Below are 26,389 nucleotides of genomic sequence, written 5' to 3'. Positions count from 1 at the left end.
TCTACAGTCTGATAGGTTCCCAGGAAGACGGAGACAGACCCCCCCACCCCCACCCCCCGCACGTGGCTGTTCACCTTGGAGACCTGCTGGGGACATGGGTATGGCCTGGCACAAGATCTCTACCCTTTCTCAGAATATGGAGGCTCAACTTGAGCGGCAAGAAACAACGGCCTGCGGTAAACGACTGCATGCAGAGAGTATGGGTCAACTGCCCCCTGTCCTGGGACTCGACCCCCTGCCCCTCCCTTGACCTTCCCCTCCTCCTTCTTCATCGTTCCTGCCACAAGTGCCCACCATGAACTCCAGCCATGCCTTCCCACCATGGATCCTTTATGAGCCTGGCACCTCCTCCCAGTCGGGGCTGGCACCGTCTTGAGCTCAGCCCTTGCCCCCTGATGCCTTAACAAATCTCTTTTGCTTTACTAACTTGGCCTTGCACATTCCTCCCTCTGCAAACCTCACGCAAATCTCTTCTAGACAACAGAAGCAGAGGAACTACTCCCTAATTCATTCCAGGAGGCAAGGCAAGCATTATCCTAATCTTCAAATCAAAGACATTACAAGAAAACTACAGACCAATATCCCTCATGAACGTAGATGCAAAATCCTCAACGAGATATCAGCAAACACAATCCAACAATGTAATAAAAAAAAAAAACACTGGAGTTCCCATCATGGCTCAGTTAACAAATCCGACCAGGAACCATGAGGTTGCAGGTTCAATCTCTGGCCTCGCTCAGTGGGTTAAGGATCTGACATTGCCGTGAGCTGTGGTGCACGCCAGCAGCTGCAGCTCTGATAAGACCCCTAGCCTGGAAACTTCCATATGCTGCAGGTGTCGCCCTAGAAAAAGACAAAAAAAAAAATAGATACTACAGCTAAGGAAGATGTATCCTAGGTATGTAAGGCGGGTTCAACACTAGAAAAACCAATGAACACAATCCATCATAATAACAGACTAAAGAAACAACATCCCATGATCTTGTCAACAGAAACAGAAAACCATGAGAAAAATTACAACACCCATATATGATTTTAAAAAAAACGCAGCAAACTAAAAATAGAGGAGAACTTCCTTAATTTGATAAGAACATCTACTAAAAACCTACAGCTAGCATTAGTTAATAGTGAGAAACTAGAAGTTTTCCCATTAAGATCAGGAACAAGGCAATGCTCCCTTTTGTCAGTCTTTCTCAACATCATACTAGAAGTCCTAGCTAATGCAATAAGGGAAAAAAAGGAAAAAAAAAAGAAATAAAAGGTATACTGACTGAGAAGTAAGAAATGAAACTGTTTTGGTTCATAGATGACAGTAATTATTTATGTAGAAAATGTGAAAGAACTGACAGGGGAAAAAAGAACTCCCAGAACTAAGAAGCCAATTATAACAAAACCGCAAGATACACAGTTTAATATTTTAAAAAGTCAACTGCTCTCCTATGTATCAGCAATGAACAAATGACATTTAAAATAAAAAACACAATAGCATATATATCAGCACCCCCCCCCAAAAAAAATGAAGTACCTTGGTATAAATTGAACAAGATAAATTACAAAATGGATATGAGGGAAACTATAAAACTAGGATGAATGAACTCAAGGAAGAACTGAATAAATAGAGAGATATTCCGTGTTCATGGATAGGAGAACTCAATACTATCAAGATGTTAGTTCTTCCCAACTTTATCTATTGATTCAATGCAACTCCACTCAAAATACCAGCAAATTATTTGTGGATATTGACAAACCGATGTTACATTTACATAGAGAAGCAACAGAACCACAACAGCCAACACAGCATCAAAAGAGAAGACTAAGTTAGAGGACCAACACTGCTTAGACTTCAAGACTTCCTCTGAAGCTATAGTGATCAAGACAGTGTGGTATTGGCAAAGGAACAGACAGACAGGTCCGCCGGCCACATTAGAGAGCCCACCAAAAAACACCCATGAATACGGCCCACTGATCTTTGACAAAGAAACAAAAGCAATACAATAGAACAGACAGTCTTTTCAACAAATAGTACTTGAAGAACTAGGCATCCACAAGCAAAGAAATAAATGTAAGCACAGATCTTACACCCTCACAAAAATTAACTCCAAATGGACCATAATCCTAAAAGTAAAATTTAAAACTGTAAAACTCCCATAAAATAAGAGAAAATCTAGATAACCTTGGGTAGGGTGGGGACTTCTTAGATGCAACACTGGAGGCATGATCCATGAAAGAAAAAAATGAGAAGCCGGATTTCACTAAAATTGAAAATTTCTGTTTTGTGAAAGACAATGTCAAGAGAATGAGAAGACAAGCCACAGACTGGGGGGAAGTATTTTCAAAAGACATATCTGATAAAAGGCTGTTATCAATAATATGGAAAGCCACCATTGTGGCTCAGTGGTTAACGAATCCGACTAGGAACCATGAAGTTGTGGGTTCGATCCCTGGCCTTGCTCAGTGGGTTAAGGATCCGGTGTTGCCATGAGCTGTGGTGTAGGTCGCAGACATGGCTTGGATCTGGCACAGCTGTGGCTCTAGCATAGACCGGCAGCTACAGCTCCGATTAGACCCCTAGTCTGGGAACCTCCATATGCCACAGGAGCAGCCCTAGTAAAGGCAAGAAGACAATAATAATAATAATAATAATAACAACATGGAAAGAATTCACAAAACTCAACAGGAAGAAAGTAAACCTGCTTAAAAAATGGGCAAAAGAGCCACAAAGATGCCTCTGCAAAGAAGATAAGCAAATGACAAGGACTTGAAACAGTGTCCCACAGATATGCCATCAAACATATACAACCTAAAGAAACAAGAATCCACTGCACATGTATTAGAATGGCCAAAACCCAAAACTCTGACCATCCCCAGTGCTGACAAGGATACGAAGCAACAGAAACTCTCATTTGTTGCTGGGAATGCAAAACGGTACAGCCACTTTGGAAGACAGTTTGGCGTCTTCTTATACAACTATAAACATACTTTTCATAGGATCCAGCAATCATGCTCCTTGGTACTTTACCCAAATGATCTGAAAACTTAGGTTCACCCCAACCTGCATACGGATACTTTATTCAGAACTGCCAAAGCTTACAGCAACCAAGATATCCTTCAACAGGTGAACGGATAAATACGCTGTGGCCCCTCCAGACAATGAGACCCTCCTCAGCACCGAAAAGAAATGAGCTATCAATTCAGGAAAAAACACGGAGGAAACCTCAACGCATATGACTAGGTCAAGGTCAAAGCGGCCCACCCGAAAAGACTACATGGATATATGATTCCAACCATGTGACATTCTAGAAAAGGCAAAACTATGGGAACAGTAGAAAAAGATTAGTGGCTGCCAGGGGTTAGGAGGGAAGGAGGGATAAGAGGGTTTTTAAGGCAGTGAAACTATTCCGTGGGAGACTGTAATTGCGGACACGTACGTGTCACAGCCATTTGTCAAAACTCACAGAATGCAGAACATCGAGAGGGAACCCCAATGGAAACCAGTGTCATTGGCTTTGGATGACAATGATGAGGCAGTGTGAGTTCACTGATTGTAACCAGGGTACCACTCTGGTGGGGGGGTAATGGAGGGGCAGGGGTTATATAACAAATCTTGTTTATCTTTCACTCAATTTTGCCGTGACTGTTCTAAAAAATAAGAGTTTATTTTAAAAATGCAAACAAAGGAGGCTACAGGATGTGTGTGCAGGACCCCGCACTCAGGCCTGGGTGCTGAGTCTGGGCCTGGCCTCCTCCGTCTGTTCCTCCCAGGCTCTGCATGCTCTTCCAGGATAAAACCCAAACCCTTAGCATGAGCAACGCTTCCTCACAAGGCGGTGACTGACCTGAGGACCCCCCACTGCCACACACCCCACTCCTCTGAACTCCAGGAACCCTGAGCTCTGATGAGCCATTGTCAACCATGTTGTCCCCCGTGCTGCTTCCAGGGTAGTGTCGTTCCAGCTTGTACTCTGCATTTTACAGGCCAGGGACGTCCCTGGCACGAATGTGGTCCAGTCCATATACGCGGTAACAGCATCCCTGCACGTCTTCGTCGTTGCACACGGTTCCCAAGGGACAAGGGCTCACGGGGGCAGGCTTTGCAGAAATGAAGACGCACCCGTGTGTCTTGTGCTTCTCACTCATGAGGCAGCGCAGACGCCCGACCCGACCAGCCCTCTGGGGTCTGGTGTGTGTCTCTGAAGGGCGGCACTTGGTCCACGGAGCAGAGGTAGTAAGAGCCTTTTATTCACCTTCCCTACAGACGGGCCTTCGCTTTTTTAATTTTGTTTTATTTGATTTTCTGCCCCAGTAAACACCTTGGTGCTTGTGTCCTCATTGGCCCTGAAATGAGGGCAAGAGTCTGACTCCCCTCCTCTGTCCTCCCTCGGTAGGACGGGTCCCTCAAGAGGTGACCAGGACCCATCAAACCGGAAACGCATGGATGGGCGCTCACCCGCCACGTGCCTCCCCTGTGCTCAGGCTGTGATGCGGAGTCTCCCGTTAAATAAACAAATTATTTGATAATGAAACTAAATACATGTATTTACTTTTAATCATTTGAGGATTTCAATGCATTCTAGGTATTTATCTTTTTTTTCTTTTCTTTTAATGGCCACACCCGCAGCACAGAGACGTTTCCAGGCCAGAGACTCAATCCAGCCGCAGCTGGGGCAACCCTGGATCCTTTAACCCACTGCACTAGGCCAGGGATCGAACCCCCGCCACCACAGGGACCTGAGCCACTGCAGTCGGATTCTTGACCTGCTGCGCCACAGTGGGGATGCCTGCTCTATCCTTTGATATAAACGTGGAATCATTTAGAGGAGAACTATCATTCCACTTACACCACGACTGGCCCCAGGGACAACTTCCCCGGGGCATCAACCATGGTACCACATCTGTGGGACACGTATATGGAGAAAACAAATTCCTTTGACACAAGATAAGCAAAGTTGAAGAAGCAAAATTTCTGGAGTTCCCGTCATGGCACAGCAGAAACAAACCCGACTGGTATCCAAGAGGATGCAGGTATGATCCCTGGTCTTGCTCAGTGGGTTAAGGATCCGGCGTTGCCGCATGCTGTGGTATAGGTCACAGGTCGTCTCTACAGAGGTGTTGATGCAAGCAAAGATGTTTCTGGAATAGCGGTGAGACTCGAGCAGGTCCTCTTTCTGGCCACAGCACTGGATTTCACTGGACTCGGTTTCTGGAAGGGCCCCACCACTTCCTGACCCCGAAAGGCAGACCCCCACCCGGCCCATCAGTCCTCAGCCCCCAGCATCTGACGTTCTTCTCCTGCCTCCTCCCTGACCAAGCCCGTCCATCCGGGCCTCCCTCACCTCGACGTGGAGCCTGCACACCCCTGGCCCCTCCAGAAGCCTGGGGTGACTCCGAAGGGGACAGGCCACAGACGCACACCAGGTCAAAGGCAACTGTTTGCCCAGAGGGACGGACCACCTTCTCCTTCAACCACAGGGAAGGAGCAGGGGGACGCCCAGGGGACAGCAAGGACCAGGACAGAGCAGAGGATGTCTGTCTGTGTCCGGCGACCGCAGGGCTCGCCCCTGGGGAGGGGTGACGAATCCTGGGGAAGGAAACGCATCCCCCACAGGAAAACAAAACAGCTCTGCGCCCGCCCTTAGCGCGGGAGGAAGATGCCCCGCGCGGCCCCGACGGCGCCCTCTCCTCGGCCTCTGCGACAGTCCTGGGGACACTTGACCCACTTCCCTGCGGATGTGTCGTAAGAGTGCGCCTCTGGTTTACGGGCAAACCCCGCGCCCAGGGAGGAAGGCGGCCATGCTCCGTCCACGGCAGCTTCCTCTGCAGCGAGGCCGGCACTCGCGTTGCTGCCACTTGTCCTGAGCGAGGGGCCCCCTCAAACAAGTGCCTCAGCGGGGAGCGGGCCGGGGCCTGCGGGCAAGGGGCCCAGAGCCTGCCTGGCACATGGCCCAGGCTTGAGGCAAAGGTCAGACACGGCCACCTGGCTCTGGAAGCTTCTCCACATGGACCTGCCCGTTCTAGGGACCCCGATCTGCCTCTGATGGGCCGGGGGGTGCGGTTTGCCCGATCCAGCTGCGTCCCCTAGTTCGTCCACCTTCCAACACCAGCGAGGGAGGCGCCTGAGCTAAGGCCTGGGGCTGCAGGCAGGGGCGTGGGCCCCGAGGGGCCTCTGGGGGCCAGGAGAGGCGTCTGCAGATGGGGGCCACCAAGCCTGCAGGCGCTGGGACAGCCACGACGACCCCTCCCCCTTCCCGAACCTGACCCTCCCCCTCTCCCCCACCCCCATGGAAGGGGCTGCCCTGGCTGTGGTCCTGGGGTCGCCCTCTCACCCCAAACAGATAACTGAGGCCTTGCTCGCCTCCTTGCAGGACGCGATGAACTAACTCTCACCGCAACGACCTTTCAGCTGGGCTTCAAGTCTCCACCAGCCTCCTACCCCGTGGAGCCAGAAGGACCTTTCGCGCTGACAGATCCCTTCGCCGCCCTCCTCTGCAAACGCTTCCAATGGCTTTCCACACCAGCAAGCTCCTTGGGAGGCCTTCACGGCCTGGCCTTTTCTAGCTTCATCGATGTGTCCACCAACGGATAATTCACTCACCTACTTATGCATCCACCTGTCTCATCAGCATCTGCCTCCCAGAGCTGCTCACCTGGCCCCGACCTCCGAGGGACCACCCCGTCCTTATGACAGAACAGCTAAGGGCTTACTCTTAATCCTAAATCCTGTTTATCCCCCGGGCGTGTTCCTGCATCCCCACCGCCCTCTGCATGCCTGGATCTCAGTCCTTCGGGCAGGAGGGCCCTCATTTGCTGCTGCCCTCTGCCCATGCACCAGTTGACGTGTCTCCCCGATGGGGTCGCTTCTCCCACTCTGGATTCCATCGCACTGACTCCCGCAACTTGCTGGGACGGCCCCCCTGCTTCTCACTAGGTTCCCCAGCCCCCGTTCCCTTGGGAACCACTTCCTCCTCCCTCCCCAGCGTCCGCAGCCCAGGCAGCACTCCCCCTCCACGGGCACCCCCTACCCCAGCGGTCAGGCCCAGCTCTGGACAGGGTCAGTGCCACTCCACCTCCCCAGCTCTGGGGAGAGCAGATGTGAGGGCCGGAAAAGCCTGGAAGTCAGAGTCAAGGGAGGACAAGACAGAACCCCCGTGGGAAGAGCTGGCCACCTGCAGATCCAGCGGCACCAGTCTCCCCAACACCGTCTGCCTGAGAAAATGAAATCAGGTGCACCTCCTCCACCAGGAGGGCCTCCAGACCCCTCCCGACAGCAAGCTGGGGGTCCCCGGGTGACTGCAGCCTTGCCTGGTGCGGTGCTCCCAGCCCCGCCCTTCCTTCCGAGGGGGAGAGGAGGCAGCAGGGAGCTTCAGGAGTCAACGGAACCAGAACCAGAGGGGTCCCCAGGCTGCCCAGGCCAGTGGGGCAGATCGGCCAAGCAGGACTAGCAGAGGTCCTGGGGACAGAGGTCTCAGAGGGGCAGAGACCAAACGATCCTGACACCGTCCAGACTTTTAGAGATGAACAAAAAGCCACCAGTGTTCACAAAAGCACATGTTTGTAGAAAGCTGATACGGACGCAAGCACGTTTTGCTTGGAAAGATGGATGGCGGGGTGGTTTCCTGAAACGACCTCTTTCAAGTTTGAAGAACCTTACTGGTTTCACTAGGACAGGATGTGCTGTGACCTGGCAGAGCAACAAGAGAAGGACAAAACTGAGAAAAAATTCATTGGGGTTTCTGTCAGACCGAGGAGATAAAAAGAAAATCCTCAAGCATCCTGGCCCCAGATGACAGAAACGACTTCCGAGTCTCAAAGACGTTCTGGCCTCGTGGTCACTGGCGCTGCCCCCCCAGGGTCCTGCTTTTATAGGATTTCGTTTAATTGTGGTAAAATACACTTAACGTAAACGTTACCATTTTAACCGTCCACTCATTTTAACACTGAGTGTACAGCTCAGAGGCATTAAGTCCACGGAGCAAACTTCACCACGAGCACCTCCAGAACCTTTTCATCTTCTCAAACTGAAGCTGAACACACATCCCCCAGCCCAGCCCCTGGGAGTCTCTAATTCTATTTTCTGTCTCCGCGAATGTGACGACTCTGGGGACCTCCTTTGCGTGACATCCCACAGCAGTTGTCCCTTCGCATCCGGCTCCTCTCACCGAGCAGGCTCCTCAGGCTTTACCCAGCTCGTAGCTGCGCCACATCTTCTCTCTCTCCTTTTTCTTCTCCGTGGCCACACCCACAGCATACGGAAGTTCCCCAGCCAAGGACTGAACCCGAGCCACAGCTGCGGCAATGCCAGATCCTTGAAGCCACTGCACCGGGCCAGGGATCCCACGCACACCTCTGCTGCGCCCTGAGCCACCACTGCAGTCGCACTCGCAATGGACTGCACCACGGCGGGAACTCCAGAACTGCCTTCCTTTGTAAGGCTGACGAATATTCTATTGTATGGACCCCATTTTGCTCATCTATTCCCCCGTTAATGGACACTCTGCATGCCTCGGCTTTCAGCTCTAAAGACAAAAGATCAGACGGAATGTGATCGGGGGACCTATCAAAGGCAGTGGCTTATGACTTACCTTGCTTTTTAAAATCAAAGATGTGATACAATTTCAAGAAAACGTTTATTTTATAAAATGTGACTTAAGACAGGTGGAGGCACCCAAACCCCTGACTTCCTCATCTCCTCGGGTCCCTTCCACCCCTCATGGTTTGCACAGCCTCTGATCACCAGCAGACGGAGCGAGAGGCCGGGCTTCCCCTTCCTTAAAACGCCTTTCCCGGGATGGAAGGCTCTCCTTTCGTGTGTGCTCATTCTCATTGCGTCTGACACGGCGACCTCAAGCTCCCTGGCAAGGCAAGTGGCGCATCCACACACCCTTGATTGGGCCGCAGGAGAGCCGGCGGCACTTGGGGGACGCTGACCTACTTTCTCCCTCCGAGAGACTCGGACGTTCATTGCAGATGAGCGTCAGCATCTTGCTCCCTTCCTTCGCCTTTTACCCCCCGCGGTCTACAATCTCGCCACAGCTCTGCGGGAGGGCGGGGCTGGGCTGCACCTGACCTGCTCCCCACTCTGCACATCACCTGGCTGTAGGTAAGGGCTCCGGGCCCGTGTCCATGAACCAAGGAAGCCTGGACATAAAGACAGAGCCTTCAAGGCTGCCCACGGGGACGTGGCTGGCTTGGTTCTGGCGAGATGGGGGAGGCAGAGATGCAGAGAGGGCAGAAGAGGATTTCCGGAGGTAAAGAACCAAGAAAGCACCTGCTGGGATGGAAAGCTAACTGCCCAGAGACCAAACGCAGCTGGGAATCATCTTCCGTTAAGATCACCTGGTATAAAAGAATGTTCTATTCAGTTGTCCACATTTTTAAATTGTAGCTTTTTACCCCCAAAGAGCAGAGACCAGCTTCCCTTGAAAAATCAGACATGCCCACCTGGGCTGCACTGGGCTGCACCTGAGCAGGGGCGCCCCCTGTGGCCAGGGCAGGCGCTGCTTCTCCCAGCCGAGCTCTCCCAGTCCTCGACCACACCTGCCTGGCCTGTGCCCTGTGACTCTTCCTGGGACTGCTGTGTTCAGGCATGAAACAGAACAGGAAATCCGTGTTGTTCCCACAGCTGCTGCAATGGTAGCTGTCCCCAAGATGGGAAGGAGGAAGTTATAATTGGAAAAAAGTTTAATCTGAAGTTCTTGACTTAACATTTGGAGACATTAAGAATCAGTGCACGTTCCGCAGCCTGGCAGAAGCCCAGCCTTTTCAGTGGCCCTGACCTTAACCTCTCAGACACCGCTGAACCTCCTGCTCTGCCCACCCTGAAACTCTTACCCATTCTTTTTTTTTTTTTTTTTGTCTCTTTTAGAGCCACGCCCACTGCATATGGAGGGTCTCAGGCTAGAGGATGAACTGGAGCTTTAGTTGCTGGCCTATGCCACAGCCACAGCCACAGCAATGTGGGATCCGAGCCACATCTGCGACCTACACCACAGCTCACAGCAACGCCAGATCCTTAACCCACTGAGGGGGGCCAGGGATCGAACCCGCATCCTCATGGATTGGGTTCATTACTGCTGAGCCACGATGGGAAGTCCTGTTTTTCCACTTCCCGTGCATCTGAAGTGCTGTCCCACCCTGGCTGGAGTCCCAGTGAGGGCTGGGCCGCTCATTCCTTCCCCACTATCCCCCCATAGCGATACAGTGACCTGCACACAACTGACCCTTCAAAATGTAGGTAGCAATTGCCACTGGTCGCTAACAATCCTGTGTTTGGGCTTCTAATTTTCTTTTCTGTGATAACTAGACCTAAAATGTGAGAATCCTGTTTGGAAAAGAGCACACTGGAGCCACCCTCCAAGGATAATGCTTAACAAGCCCTGGGTGTTTTTGCTCTGGGGGAATCGGATGTTTTAAAAATAAAGAAGGTTGAAAGAATTTTTTAAAAGATCCCAAGAAGCATATTCTGTAAGTGACGGAATGATTCCCTTTGGTTGGTAAGAGGGAAGTGTTCTAAAGTCACATTTGACTGGAAAAGCTATAACGTGAGCCACGAGCAAGTGATTTCACTTGCGGCAACCTCTGGAAAAGCACTTCCCTGGGACGTTCTGCTACTTAAAGACAATGAATGATGAGGATGAGTTCACAGCCTCGGTTCCGAAAGGCATTCATAGCATTGTGGCCCAAGAGAGGGAAGCAGCCCTCTGCAGTAGCAGGCCTGGCGTGTGGGGTCCTCAAGTTCCTCCCAGAGGGTGTGCTCCCAGAACTTCCGAATTCTCGCCCAGGAGGAGCGCCCCGGGGTCCCCAGGTTGGAGAAGACAGATGTGGGGCCTGAGGATGGAGCTTCTGCCTTCACAAAGGTGAGCCGCTCTGCTTCCGCCTCTCCCATTCCAAAAGCAGAAGCAAGGATGCTAATTTGAGCAATTTATCAATTTATACAAGTAGCGGAACAAAGAACATTAAGAAGTAATAACATGTGAAATGTAAAGTTATAAGAAAAAGGTAAAAAAAAAAAAAAGGACTATCCATCCAGCAAACCCACTTTTGGGTAAATATCCAAAGGAAACAAAATCATTCTCTTAAAGAAATATGTGCACCCCGTGTTCACTGCAGCTTTATGGCCAAGATACGGAAACAACCGAAATGCCCACTGATGAACACACGGATAGAGAAAATGTCCATATACACACACAATGGAATATTACTCAGCCTTAAAAAGAGGAAAACGTCGCCATTTGCAACAACATGGGTGGACCTGCAAGACTTTACACTGTACGATGTCACTTCTTTTTTTTTTTTTTGCTTTTTTTTTTCTGGGCTGCACCCGAGGCATATGGAGGTTCCCAGACTAGGGGTTGAATGGGCCCTCCAGCTGCTGGCTTATGCCACAGTCACAGCAACGCAGGATCTGAGCCACATCTGTGACCTACACCACAGCTCACGGTAATGCCAGATCCTTAATCCACAGAGCAGGGCCAGGGACTGAATCCGCAACCTCATGGTTCCTAGTCGGATTTGCTTCTACTGCGCCACGAGGGAACTCCTGATGTCACTTCTGCGTGGAATCTAAAAACGTCAAACTTATGCAAGTGACGAGTAGAGCGGTGGTGGCCGGGGGCTGAGGGTAGGGAAAGGGGGAGATGGGATGCAAAGAGCACACATTTCAGTTGCAAGACACATAAGTTCGGAGGAGCTCACGGACAGCACGGCGCCCACAGCTAATAACGCTGTCTTCACCCCTTGAAATGTGCCAAGAGAGGAGATCGTAGCTGTTGTCACCACCCAAACATAGAAAGGTCACTCAGTGAGGGGAGGGGGGTGTTAATGGGCTGGATGTGGTAATCACGTCAGTTGGACATGAATCGAACCGGGTTCGACACCTTCAGCACATACAATGCAAAGGTGAGATCCATTCTAAACATACTGTGGATTGAAGAAAATATAAGGGTACTATTTAAACGGTCCATGTAACCAACAATTAGAGTCACGCCTGTGCTGGGCTCAGTGATTAGAACTTAGGGCCCCCCCCCCCAACCATGGCACACACCCCCTAATCAGGAGGCTGCCACGCCGGCTCGTTCGCCACTGCTATTTCATGGAGGGATTCTGTTTGTCGATTCCCTGCACAGGGAGGAAATTGGGTCCCACCACGAAAGCAATTTTGCACACAGTCACGGCAGGACGCCAGAGAGGACACGGCTTCACACCCTATTGCGACACAGGGGAAGGAGAGCTTTTTCAAAAAAATAAGGTGTTCCCATTGTGGCTCAGTGGAAACGAATCTGACTAGTTTCCATGAGGACATGGGTTTGATTCCTGGCCTCGCTCAGTGGGTGGGGGATCTGACGTTGCTGTGAGCTGTGGTGTACGTCGCAGACACAGCTCAGATCCTGAGTTGCTGTGGCTGTGGCCGGTGGCTACCGCTCTGATTCGACCCCTAGCCTGGGAACTTCCATATGTCACAGGTGTGGCCCTAAAAAGACAAAAAAACAAAAGGATAAAATAAAATAGAGACAGTATTATCTACTTAAATATTACTCATACAGCTTTATTAATATGTCTGGGGAACAGCCACGGAGTTACACACACACAGAGGCGCATACACAAACTTATAAATAGCTTATTTTAAAAAGGCATATGCAGAGTTCCAGTGGATTAGGAATCTGTCTGCAGCAGTTTGGGTAGCTGCAGAGGTGTGGGTTCAATTCCCAGCTTGGCGCAGTGGGTTCAAAGATCCATCATTGCCACAGCTGCAATGTAGGTCGCAGCTGTGGCCTGGATTCAATCCCCGGCCCAGGAACTGCCATATGCCATCAGAGTGGTCATAACAAAAAACCAAATAAGTAAACAAAAATTAAAAAGGCCTATGCCAAAATATTACATACAGAAGGATAAACACAACATCCTACTGCAGAGCGCAGGGAACTATATTCAATATCCTGAAATAAACCATAGTGGAAAAGAATATAAAAGAGAGTATGTATATAAATATATCCGAATCACCTGCTATACACCAGAAACACACTGTAAATCAACCATACTTCAATTTTTTAAAAAGGCATACGCAAGGAATCCCTTCCTTCCCTACCGACATACTGATTCCATCTGGATGAGAAACAACCCCAGGACCTCTGTTCCCTCACTGGAAAAATGCCATCCCCAGTTGGCCAATGGCTAGAACCTAATTTCAGCTTGAAAAGTCCAAAATTCTAATTACAAATTACACTCGTGGTTTAATCTGGGCAAGGGCAGAACTGCAAACCCCCTAACTTTCACCAGTGCCGAATGCATACCCCATCAGGGTGCCGGAGAGGAACTGAGGCCAAATGGTGCATGAGGAGCCTTTGATTGCTTCCTGAGGTGGGGAAAGATGCAGTTTTTTTTAAAAAGGCATTGTCATCTGAATAAATACAACTCAAGTTATGTATTTATTTATCTGGCCATTCCCAAGGCCTGCGGAAGTTCCCGGGCCAGGGATCAAACTGCACCACAGCAGCAAACTAAGCCACAGCAGGGATGCCAGGTCCTTAACCCCCCGGGCCATCAGGGAACTCCTAACATCATCTATTTAAAACCTTAGTCCCATTAATAAACATTTTGCAGCCGGATTGCCAGAATCAACACCTTTGCTTTGGCATTGTGTATGAAAAGATCAGAGTCCTCCTGTCTGCAGCAGAAGGGAACTGCCTGCAGAGGGCAGACCACACGATCTTAGCTCTTTTTTTTTTTTTTTTTTGCTTTTTAGGGCCGCCACCCCCCGGGGCACATGGAAATTTCCCAGGCCAGGGGTCGAATTAGAGCTGCCACTGCTGCCTACACCACAGCCACAGCAACACCAGATCTGAGGCGCATCTGTGACCTACACCACAGCTCACGACAACGCCGGATCCTTACCCAATGAGCAGGGCAGGGATCTAACCCGCATCCTTGTGGATACTAGTTGGGCTCCTTACAGCTGAAACACAATGGGAACTCTTAGTCTCAGCTCTTAATACCCCTGTCAGTTCCGACATGGGCCGCCTTCACTGTACCAAGAATTGTTATTTATGCCTTTTATAGAACAGCAAACACTCGGCCATCTTTAATCCGAACTGTAACTAGAAATTCTCAGCTAACTGCAGTAAGCACGCCAGTCAGGGACTGGGTCTAAACAGCCAGTGGGTGGGGAACAGGCCTGGGGTTGCAACACCCAGCAGCCTGGGTTTCAGAATCAGTTCTCTCTTCAACAGGGTTAATGATCCAGGCAACTCCAGATATGTGTGTACCTACACACACACACACACACACACACACACACACACGCCACTATTAATTAAATTCCATAAATATTGACTACATCGCTCAAGCAATGCCGTTTCAAATTACATTTTTATTTAAAAGACAAACCCCAAACCCATACCCAATTACGAAACAGTCTTGACATGCATGTCACCCTGGGGTGGCCTGTACCATGCTGTGACTGGTGAGGTTCACAAAATGTCCAGGAGCTCCTAGGATCCAGGACTGTCACCATTTAAAAGATGACATTGGATACCCCTGGGGTATCGCGTGAGCCGAGTAACTTCCCAGTTCAAGTGAGAAAGAAGAGGTTCATGGGGTGAGCTGCAGTGTGGGGAGCTGACGAAGGAAGGTTCTCCCCACCCCACCCCCATGGCGTTCCGTGATGCCAGGAGAGTGTGGTCCCAGGAGCAGGGGCTCCAAGGCCACTGCCACCTGCACAGTGACAAGGGAGAGCCTGATGTCTGATACCAAAGAGTCTGTGTGTACGGCCTCTGTAAGGATTCATGCAATTGCAAGGCTTAATTTAAATGACAGACACCAGCGGCTCCTTCCAGAAGCTCCTACCTTGGTAAAGACCCTGGGGGAGGTCCCTGTGACAGTCTGGACTCTTAGAAGACCTGTCTTGGGCACGAGAGAGCCCGCAGGTCCCCGACGCCCCCAGCGTAACCCTGTGAGGGGCTGGACCCCTCTCCAGGCCAGGGTGCTCAGCAAACTGGGTTAAACAAGGCGCCCTTGGAGGGAGACGGGGTGGGTCCTGTGGGAGAAGGGGGGTCCCGGGGACAGAACCAGGAGCAATGGATGGAGCTGCAGCGTCCAGACCCCTGCTGAGGGAGAAGGGCCTTGTGTCATAAACCTGGGTACCGGGCGTGTAAGAGACCTCAGACTCTGGGGCAGGGGGAGGAGGAGGGGAGCCCTGCACCCGACAGCACCCAGAGGGCTGCTCCGGGGGAGGATGGCAGCGTCAGTCATGTGTCCCCACTGCCAGCCTCTCCATGGAAACCAGAAGCGAGATGGGCAGACACAGATGGGAGCATCCGCTAATGAGAGGCTGTGCAAACGCCACCACCGAGGTACATGGAGGCAGGGATGGGGCAGGGAGAGCAGAGTGGGGGCCAGGGGGGGTGGGCGGAAGTTCTCTTTCAGGAAGGAGGCTCATCACAGGGCCCCAGTGCCAGCCCTGCACTCAACGTGGCCAGTGAAGGCCAGAGAGGTCCCCACCTTGCAGGTCTAAAGAGGGAGCCTCCCCTTGGGGGCTGCCCCAGGCCGAGGCCTCACAGACACTTGGCTCCCTCCGCAGAGCCTGTATCACACAGCCAGGCCAATGCCCCCAGACACCAGCGCTGAGTCGTCGTGGGGCAGACACGCCAGGCTCCCGGACACAGAGCGGGAAGATGCGGGCTGCCGCTCCTCTGTGCTCCAAAACCTGGGCCGGGGTGCAGGGACCAGTGTCTCCTTCCAGGAAAGCGAACCTGGGACAGTAGGTATCTTGTTCAAGCAGCAAGGTGTCAGCTGCTGCTGCTGCTTTTTTTTTTTTTTCCTTCTTTCCTGGAAGTTCCCAGGCTAGGGGTTGAACTGGAGCTGCAGCTGCCAGCCTACACCACGGCCACAGCAACACGGGATCCGAGCTGAGTCTGCAACCTATGCCACAGCTCATGGCAATGCCAGATCCCTGACCCACTGAGTGAGGCCAGGGATCGACCCAAGCCCCAGAGACACCACGTTGGGTTCTGACCTCGCTGAGCTGCAATGGGAACTCTGGCATCCGAGTCTCCTAAACCAGGGCTGAGCCAGGGAGGTGCGGAAGTGGCACCATGTGTCCTAAGAATGCGCACAGCCCCAGGAAGGGGGCAGAGGCCCGGAAAACCATCACTAAGCCGGCCAGGGGTGAAGGAGGGTGTCCCATCTGGAGAGACAGCCAAGCTCAGTCTGCCGACAGTTTCTTACTCCCTGGGGGTGGACTGCAGAGACAGGTCCCCCAAGGCAAACGTGTGCGACTCCCCAAAGCAAACAAATATCCTAACACATCAAAGGACAGGCGCATCCTCTGAAGAGAACAGCCTCACACTCCGGCTCCAGGCTCCCCGCAGGGAAGCCACGAAACAGAGCCCAGGGAGCGGGGGACAGCCTGGGCCTCCCTCAGGGACCCGCTCTCCTGCTGAGAAAGGCCGAGGCCAACCTCCGCTCTTCTGCTTTTGGGGCCAAGATCACCCCTCTGCCAAGTGCCTTCACTTGAGAACCACTGTCGACGCCATCCTGGGTCCAGAATTTGTCAGGACAAATGGGAGGAAGAAAGCGGATGGCTCTCAACCACTGGGGACCCCCACTCTTTCCCTCTCCCCCCTCCCCTCCCCTCTCCTTTGCTTGTTTAACTATCGGGAGTCTAACTCCTTCTAATGTACTAATTATCTTCTTAGCTGTTACTTCATCACATCCTAGCCAGGATTATTATTTCTGGACAGCAGCCCTGAGGCCTGAGAACACAGAACTTGCCCCAAATGGCCCCGCCAGGAGGGCCGGGGGGCTGCAGAGAGCAAAGAGCACCCACGTCCCCTGGCCGCGCCCCCCCATCCTTCACCACAAGGGGTGCAGCTGTCTTCCCAGGTGATGGAGGCCCCCTGGGCAGCCCCAGGGAGGAAAACAAGGTGTGTCAGGATTCCTTTCTCTGTTAAATGCCAGGGAACCTCAGATACATTGGAGGATCTCTGATGGTATCATAATCCAACAGCTTTTTCGTATGAATTTGCGATTCTGCTTGCAAGGAGATTCCTAGGAACCCTAAAACACGCCGAACATTTCAGCACGTTGCCGTCTCTCCTACTTCAGCATTCTCCCAGAGTTTAATTTGTCCCGTGATATAAACAATTCCTCATTTTCATCCAGAATGTGTGGCGTGTTGCTATGTTTTCAGCAAAGAGACAAATCATCTTAATTTATGTAAAGAGTATTCCTAAAGATATGTATAATGGAGTCTGCGAGGCGTAAACACCAAATGTGTAAATATCACAAAATTATCTTGGCACATATTGTCTCGGAAACGGAAACAAATCCCTTCGACGCAAACAGCCACTCAGGAGAACGTCAAATTTTGTAATTTGGATGTTAATGTGGGGAGGGGGCTGGCAGGCAGAATTCTAAAAATACGCCCCAAGACGCCTACCCACTGAGCACTAATCTGAGCACAGCTGGGCAAGGACTTTGCAGAGGGAATTAAGGTTCCTAATCAGTCGACTCTCAGGTGGCGAGAATACCCTGGATCGTGTGGTGGACCCAGTGCAGCCATGTGAACCCTTGAAGGCAGGGAAGGAGCAGAAGAGTGAGAGGCGAGGGCAGAGGGGAGGGCACAGGGGGGCACGCCCCCCATGGCTGCTGGCTCTGAGGATGCAAGAGGGGGCCAGGTGCCGGGGGCGGGGGTGGCCTCTAGAACCTGAGAACCGCCCCAGCGGGCAGCAAGCATGGAAACTGGACGTCACCTGAACGACCTCAGGAGCCCAGGCATCCCAGAGCCTCCAGCGAGGAGCATTGCCTGCTGCCGCACTGGGCTCCTCCCGTGATTCTCCAAGCAGAGAACCTGCAAGCGAGAGGCTGCACCTGGGCTCCTGACCCGAGGACGCCGTGGGGAGAACCGGGTATGGCCTTAAGCTCTATGCTGGTGGAACTGATCACAGCAGCATAAGAACCTGACAACGGTGAGTGGGAGCGTGGCCGTGCCCACACACACGCGCAAATGAGCAAAAGCGCCTCTGCCCACCCTCCTCTCTCTGAGAGAAAAACAGAGACGTGACACCAAAAAACAAAACGGCAATGGCAGGCCTACAGGAGTACCACAAGACTTGAAACAGACTTCACGTGGTGCTTCCTTATAACTGTCCTTGTCACATCATGTGTGTGGCTCTTCATTCTCCCACAGGAATGGTGCACAGCTGGAAGGTAAGAATATTTTTTTCTCTCTCTGATTTCCCAAATCAGAAGCACTCAGCATACATCTGCATGTGCTAAGAGTGCCAAATATAAAATGTAGGGCATCTATTTATCAGTAAAGCTCATCTCATAGCTACAAAGAACACATGGCAGAGTTCCTCAGCATGGCATGATTTTTTGTATGCCTGCCAAACATTAATTTTCAATACATGCATTGCATTTACTTTTCTTTGCCAATTTTTTTTTCCTTTGCAATGAGAAAGAAGACTCTAAGTAAGGCCTTTCATAGAATTAAAAATAAAATACTATGGCATGAATTTCTGTACCTTATAATCTTCCTTCTATTCCTTAGTAGAAGAACCACAAAACAAAACTAATATATTGATCACAAATAAGCACATGGTTCCTAAAAATGATAGCCACTGAAGACTATATTGAAATCTGACTCATGGATTCTGATACGACTAAGTCAATATTTAGCTGCCCACTTGAAAGAGTCCACAGAGACTTAAAAAAAAAGAGCCCGACTAGATGAAAAAAATTTTGCTGGGAGTTGAGTTCTGCAGTGGGGGAGCTGCAGTGAAAAAAACAGAGATCAAGGCAGAAAAACATGTCAGTCCACGGTGTTGTGGAGACAACCACAGATAGCCACTCACAGGTATCTCCTGCCTCAAGAAAGAGCTCTTGGAGTTCCTGCTGTGGCGCAGCGGGTTAAGAGCGCGACTGGAGCAGCTCAGGTCACTGAAGAGGTTTCAGGTGCGATCCTCAGCCTGGTCCAGCAGGTGAAAGGGTCCAGCGGTGCTGCAGCTGCTCTTAATTAAAAAGGTGGAACAGCACCCTTCTCCCGGAACAGGGTGGGTCACATTTCCCTGCAACTTCAGATTTCTTCCATTTGGGTGAAGAATCAAGGAAGGCCAAAGAATTTCACAATTAAAAAGAGAAGAAATGCTTGACCGTTCACGGAAGAGCCATGAGGCTTTCGGGATCCCACCCAGGCACGGGAGCAGTGATGCAAAAGTCTGTTTTATGTACACAGAACAGAAAGAGAGAAGGACGGCATAGGGATACATTCTATCCTGGGCAAGCTACCATCTTGAGCAAGGTAGCTAAACCACAGGAAAATGCAAAAATGTAAATAATACCCTTAATAAAGATATTTTAAAGCTAGTGTGTCTCTCAGGGATTCTGAACGGTGACATGGGTCCCTTTGGCCATCTAGAGAAGCTTATTCTCAGAATAATGTTTTCATTGCATAAAACAGAATACATTGGACTAACGATTCAAATTTTTTTTTTTTTTTTTTAGGGCTGCACCCTTGGTGTATGGAGATTCCCAGGCTAGGGGTCTAATCAGAGCTGTAGCCACGAGCCTACGCCACAACCACAGCACCCCAGGATCCCAGCCCTGTCTGCGACCTATACCACAGCTCACGGCAACACTGTATCCTTAACCCACTGAGCGAGGCCAGGGACTGAACCTGAATCCTCACGGATGCTGGTCAGATAAATTAACTACTGAGTCACAACAGGAACTCCAACAATCCAATATTTTTAATTGGCCAAATATTTGAACAGACACCATCAAAGAAAATGAGAAATTGGCAAATAAGCACAGGAACAGATGCTCAAAACCATTGGTCACGAGGAAAATGCTAATTACAACTGCAGTGGGGTACTACGACTCACCTAAGAGAATGGCAAGATTAGGAAAGTAAAAAATAGACCACAGCAAATGTTGGTAGGGATGCAGAGCAACTAGAAGGCGCACGCACCGCTGCTGGGCAACAAAATGGTACATACAAGACAGTACAATAGAAATAGTACAATAGAAAGTACATCACTATGGAAAATAGTTTGAAAGTTTCCTACAAAATTAAACATGCATGTGATTCAGCAGCCCCATCCTACTTACGTCTCCAAGCAAAGTGAAAATAGATTCACACAGAAACCTACATGCACTTGCCATTTTATTCCACGTGCCTCCAACAGGCAACAAGCTAAATGCCCCCCATCTGGGGAATGGTTAACCTCTAGAGCACATCCACACCATGGAACGCTACTTAGCAATACTGATGCCCACCTTAGCAAGAATGAGTCAAATCCATATGCTGAGTGAACGAAGCCGAACTCAAAAGGCTACATGGTGTGTGATTCCATTTAGAGGATATTCAAGAAAAGGCAAAATTATAGGGATGGAGAAGAGACCAGTGGTTGCCAAGAGTCAGGAGGGGTTCGAGGGTCTGATTGGAAAGAGGCAGCACAAGAGAATTTTCAGTTGGGGAGGCCAAGATTGTGTCTTGATTGTGCTGGTGCTTCTGTATCTCCATGTATTTGTCAAAACTCGTGTTTGAGCTCTACACCAAAAAGAGAGACTTTCTCCGTGTGTAAATTAAAAAGTCAACTCTGGGAAAAATGCTGAATGGTTCCCACCATTAAAAAAGGTTTTGGAGTTCCCGTCGTGGCGCAGTGGTTAATGAATCCGACTAGGAACCATGAGGTGCGGGTTCGGTCCCTGCCCTTGCTCAGTGGGTTAATGATCCGGCGTTGCCGTGAGCTGTGGTGTAGGTTGCAGACGCGGCTCAGATCCCGAGTTGCTGTGGCTCTGGCGTAGGCCGGTGGCTACAGCTCCAATTCAACCCCAAGCCTGGGAACCTCCATATGCCGAGGGAGCGGCCCAAGAAATAGCAACAACAACAACAACAACAACAACAAAAAAGACAAAAAAAAAGGTTTTAAGGGAGTTCCCACTGTGGTGCAGCAGGTTAAGGATCCAGTGTTGCCACAACCTCAGCGTAGGTCGCAGCTGCGGCTCAGATTCAATCCCTCGCCCAGGAACTCCCATATGCCATGGGTGCAGCCATGTGAGAAAAAAAAAAAAATGTTTTAAGATATGAAGAATAGAGGATTACAAAGGAAGCCGATGATATGGAAATAAAAGCGTAAAAATTTGCCCCTCTAAACGTACAGACCCTCTGAACACCAGCCATAGACTGTGATGAGATCCCAGCTTAAGATCCCGGCGTGCAGACTGACAGGCTCAGGAATGTGATGGCGTTCCTGTGGCCAAAACATCTGGAGATGCGGGTGTGGTGTCCCTCACACCACAAGCTCTCAACGCACCTGCCCACACCTGGCCGAGAACCTTGCGGGCTACAGGTCCTGGAGAACCCTCTGGAAATATCATGCCAGATTAGCTGATTCTGGAGAGCAGTGACCACCGTTTCCTGACCTCTGTGTCCCGAGCACCTGGCCCAGGTAGAGACATGATAAACAGCTAAACACCTCTATTTGTTAAACACATAAAATCTCTATCCTCGCTGACTTCTTTTTAAAAAAATCTATTTTACCTGTATGTGACCATACAATTCATATTTCCAAGTAATTGACTTAAAATGCTTTATTACATTAATAACCAGGATTTATATAATAAATTAAACATAAAATGGGATTTGTAACTTTATTATTTACACAGCATACCTCCTGGAAGAAATTAACCTGAAAAATTACATTTGACCGAATCTAATTACATAAGCCGCCCGGACTGCACGGCACCTCCTAATTTTATTTTATAATGCATGGTAAACTCCTCCCCCATCCAACTCAAGGGCTTAATGCTGTGACTTGAAATGTTTACCAGTACGAGGTTTCATTTTAAGATTAAGCAGCACACGTGTAATTTAAAAGTGATTGAGAGCAGCCAACAACATCAGCGGGCTCACAATTCATGAGGGTTCGACAACTGTAAACACACTGGATGCATAAATCTATTCACAGCAATCTCTGTATTTAACCGACATGTCCCTTTGCATGACTATGGGTCCTTTTCCTTTTGCAGCGTGAAAGCTGATTTACGGTGTCCCCTTGACCTCTAAGACGGCTGCCTGAGTTTTGTTCAGCTATAAAAATCGGGCTAGAGACAAAGAACACTATGAAACCAAATGCTATGATTTTTTTTTTTTTTTCTGATGTGACACCATCAGTGCAGCCCTTATCTACCCAACACTGGACCTTCCAAAACGCTCTTTCAAAGATAGAGACACATTTCCAGGAGACACCTCCGCGTCTGGACCCAGGGTAGCGCGTTTCCTATTTATTCAGCCAGCCTTGTTGACGGAGTCTGCCTCAGACACAGCAAATCTGTCACACTCCAGAACAAATGGTTCTGGGCGCACAGAGAAAAACCAGCGAAGTCATGAAAAAGGGGGGGATGGACTGGCACTGGAAAACTTCCGAAAGAAGGACAGACAGGATCAATACAAACCAGTGTGCATGGAAAAACAGTTAAAAAAATCATTGTATCTGCTCTAAGCTTTCTGCTTCCTTCCTGCTCAGAAATTCCAAGCTCTAAGGAAACAAACAGCCTTGTCAATAACAAACACGATTTACTGAAAGAGGGAGCCGGCCAGGAAGCCAGTGAACAGAAGACAACTGGATAAACACAACAAAACCGGATAAACAAAGAGCTAAATTAAGGGGATTTTAAAGTTCTTTCAGATGCTGCATGAGATAGGTTGGAAAATAAGGGAAAACCAGCAACTCTCCCAAATAAATCTTCTTTGAAGTTTTGCTTTGACTATAAATCTGAAGGCTACCACCAATGCAATTTATGAATCTCGAGGAAAAAAAGCAATTCAGGGTTACTGCACCTCGGAAATCAATAGTCCCTCTAATAGTTTTTGCAGAGTGCATTCATTTTCTTAGCCAGAGAGGATGGTGCTCTGTGTGTTTTATACTTAAATGTAATAAAAAATATGGAAGAATCTATTTAAATATTAAGATGGTGATAATAATAAAATAACAATCATAATAACACATCAGAATGTACCAAATACACAGAAAGTTTTATTCTCTCTTAAAAATCAAAGCTTTTTTTTAATTTGTTTTTTAGGGCCGCACCCACAGCACATGCATGTTCCCAGGGAAGGGGTCGAATCTGAGCTGTAGCTGCTGGCCTACACCACAGCCACAGCAGCACGGGATCCAAGCTGCGTCTGTGACCTACACCACAGCTCATGGCAACACCAGATCCTTAACCCACTGAGCGAGGCCAGGGATCGAACCTGCATCCTCATGGATGCTAGACAGGTTCGTTAACCACTGAGCCACAACAGGCCTCCACTAAAAGTCAATCAGGAAAGTCATTCACGTGATGCTCCAGCATGGAGTCAGAATCACCTGCATTCTGATAGAAATGACTAAAATAACCCCATTCAAAAATGTTACTTACCGTATTTTCAAAGATGTGGCTCTCTCTCAGTCATGGTCAGAAAGGAGGCACAAAACGAACGAGCTGCTTAGACTCCCAGGTATGTCCCCTCGGAGCTGCTCTGCTGTCCACAGCCCAGGGTGTGGGTCTGGCCACAGGCCCTTCCTGGAAAGCAGACGAACCTGGGCTAGAGGCCCCACTTTGCCACCTTCTAGGGATCTGGCCCTGAACAACTCAGGTCGCTTCTCCAAGCCTCAGCTGTGCTGACCATAAGACGGCCTGGCATCTCACACAGTCAACCTAAGAACAATCAGGCACCCGGAGTGGACCTGCTATTTCCTCCCGTGCCCTCTCGGGGGAGCAGGGGGGCATCTTGTCACAATGAGGATGGTTCCAGGACTTAGAGGAAGAGACTTTTTATTTTATTTTTTTGGCTGCACCTGTAGCACACATAAGTTCCCAGGCCAGGGATTGAACCCAAGCCACAGTAGTGACAACGCCGGATGCTTCACCTGCCGCTCTACCAGGGAACTCCATTAAGGAATTTTTTTTTTCTTTTTTAGAGTCACACTCACATATTGAAGTTCCCAGGCTAGGAGTTGAATCAGAGCTGCAGCTGCCAGCCTATGCCGTAGCCACAGCAACGCCAGATCCAAGCTGTGCCTGTGACCCACACCACAGCGCACTGCTAAACCCACTGGGCAAGGCCAGGGATCGAACCCTCATCCTCATGGATATTGGTCAGGTTCATTTCCACTGAGCCACGACGGGAACTCCAGGAATACATTTTTTTAATAATACAACCCTTGAAAACAGAAGCCAGCACTTCCCCTGGTGTCACCCAGTGACACCCATGGGTTCCAATGCTGGAGAAGGTATCTGGGTCTTCCTGAGATAGCAACGCACCCCCAGTCTCCAAGGTGACCTCCAGGGGTGCGAGCCCTGCCGCGGGGTGACGGCCACTCCAGGAACCTGCATGTTACCCTTTCTCTGTGGGGAAAGAGACAAGAGCTCTGTGCACACCTGATCTGGGAGGTGCTTCTCTGCCTGTGTCCCTCTCTGGTCTCGCTACTGGATAACGACAGCAGCTTCCCGCCTGCTCCCCACCCCTCATTCGCCAGCCCTCCTGGCCGCCAGGACTGCTCCGCACATGCAGAGCCGGCCACCGGGCCATGAGGACAGCACCCACGCCCCTGTCCCGCTCCCCACGCCCCTCCCATCCAGGGTCCCACCTCCTATTAACCAGGAAACCTGAAAGCCACTCTAGGACTCGGAACCAAACAGCCTTGCCGCCGGGATGTGCAAGCCTCCCAGAGAAGAAAAGGGCTAACATTAACGGCGAATTCTGCAAACCTGACCTCCCAGGCAGAACAACTGCAAGTGCTTGTTCTTGCATTCATTCACCGCTAACCACGCTCATGTTAAAACAGCCTTGTGGGTAAGAACAAAATACAAACGAGCTCTTTAAAAATTTTAATAGCCTGTACTTCCTTCCAGAAGACAATCAATTACAGCAGAAAAGGAAAAATGAAAAGAAAAAAAAAAACCCTCAGTGGTTTTTTTTTTTTCACGCAGCATGCAACATTGCAAGCCGTTATCTCTAAAGCTGTAACATTTCCTCACTATGAGCAAAAGAGAAAATCTAAAAGTTGGATACTCTGCCTTGAGAAAATACAACATAGAGAATCTTGATCTTAACAAAAATCGTTAAGAAGTGATTATTTGTTCTCTAAAAGGATTAGCTGCTTTACAAAAGGATTATCTACAGATTTCTAGAAGGTGTTAAGCTTAGCCAGTGTATATAAACCACGATTCAAATTAACATGACTTTTCAGGAAAATATTAACATGTAATACCAGGAATAGCTGGAGACAAAAATAACCCTTGAGCTCAGTACAAACCAGGCAGCTCGAGTGCCTGTGTTCGGGGGCTGCCCTTGGGGCCTCAGCACTCATCCTACCCTTGGCATCCTTCGCACAGGTACCATCGGTGGTTCCGGGCCCTCCGCCTCCCAGTGCAGGAGTCCACCTGCGGCCCCACCCTCCACGCACCTGCGGCCAAATTGGGCAGGGAGGTGACTCAGGCTCCAACAACCTGTCCTATCCAGGACTGACTCTTCAGGGTGAGTGGAGGACCCAAATGTTCTGGAACTGTTCGCAGAGGCTGCAACTGTGAGAGTCTAGTGGCAGCAATGCCAGGCTGCCCCAGCAGCCATGGACCACAGGCCACATCCTCACCGAAAGCTTCCTGTGGCCTGGCCTTGACTGCAGTTCAGGCTGCAACCCTCTTGGGTTCCTGCCTCTTTTCTGAAACTGGTTCTCCAGCCTTCCAGTTGATTCTGAGGACTATTCCATAAACTTCTGCCCAGTTCCTTTGCTTAATTCAGTGGTGTGCAGCCAAAAGCCACCACTAATACATCCAGGATGGGATGATAAAAGAACGAAAGTTCCTCACCAACTCCTGTGCCTGGCAAAGGGCTAGTCGTTCTTTCCATAAGTAGGGGGCTAACCTGTGTGACCAATTGAATGTCGCAGATGAGATCTTGTGACTGCTGACGCTAGGTCCTAAAAGAAGTTGCCACTTCTGTCTGGCTTTCTCTGGGACCACGCTCTCTGGGGAAACCAGCTACCAGCCATCAAGGACGCTCAAATGGTCCTACAGATGTGTCCACCTGGGGAGGAAGTGAGGTCCCCTGCCCAGAGCCAACAGCAGCTTGCCAGCCATGGAGGGGGAGTGCCAGCCCCAGCCAAGCTTCAGATGGGCTGGCTTCAGACAGGTGAGCAGAGACAAAACTGTCAACTCTGTCCCAGAGCTCAGAAAACTGGAGTCTGTGCTAAAGGCTGTGTTCACTTAGTTCACAGAACAACCTCTCCAGTGCCTGGGAATGTGCATTTCAAAGTAACCCAGCGATTCCTCCCAATGCCTCTGCTTAAAACAGAAATGGGCCTGAGGGCTGAGGTTTCCCAGCTTTGCTCGTTCACTACGGCAGCTA

The 26,389-nt window shown here is 50.0% G+C and overlaps 1 protein-coding gene across 3 annotated transcripts in view; it reads right to left on the bottom strand.

Annotated features, from left to right (window-relative positions):
• Positions 1–26,389, bottom strand: part of PTPRE (protein tyrosine phosphatase receptor type E) — a 164,919-nt gene that overhangs the window by 124,517 nt on the left and 14,013 nt on the right. The window contains exon 1 of one of the 3 annotated variants that reach the window (XM_047762284.1): positions 23,419–23,770. The exons of the other annotated variants lie outside the window; for them this stretch is intronic. The gene's annotated coding sequence lies outside the window, so the exon portion shown is untranslated. Of the gene's footprint in view, positions 1–23,418; positions 23,771–26,389 lie in introns of those variants that run through there. 3 annotated transcript variants of the gene reach the window in all.

Source organism: Phacochoerus africanus, chromosome 15 (genome assembly GCF_016906955.1).
Source record: "Phacochoerus africanus isolate WHEZ1 chromosome 15, ROS_Pafr_v1, whole genome shotgun sequence".
Lineage (NCBI taxonomy): Eukaryota > Metazoa > Chordata > Mammalia > Artiodactyla > Suidae > Phacochoerus > Phacochoerus africanus.
This window is presented reverse-complemented; position numbering and strand designations above follow the sequence as displayed.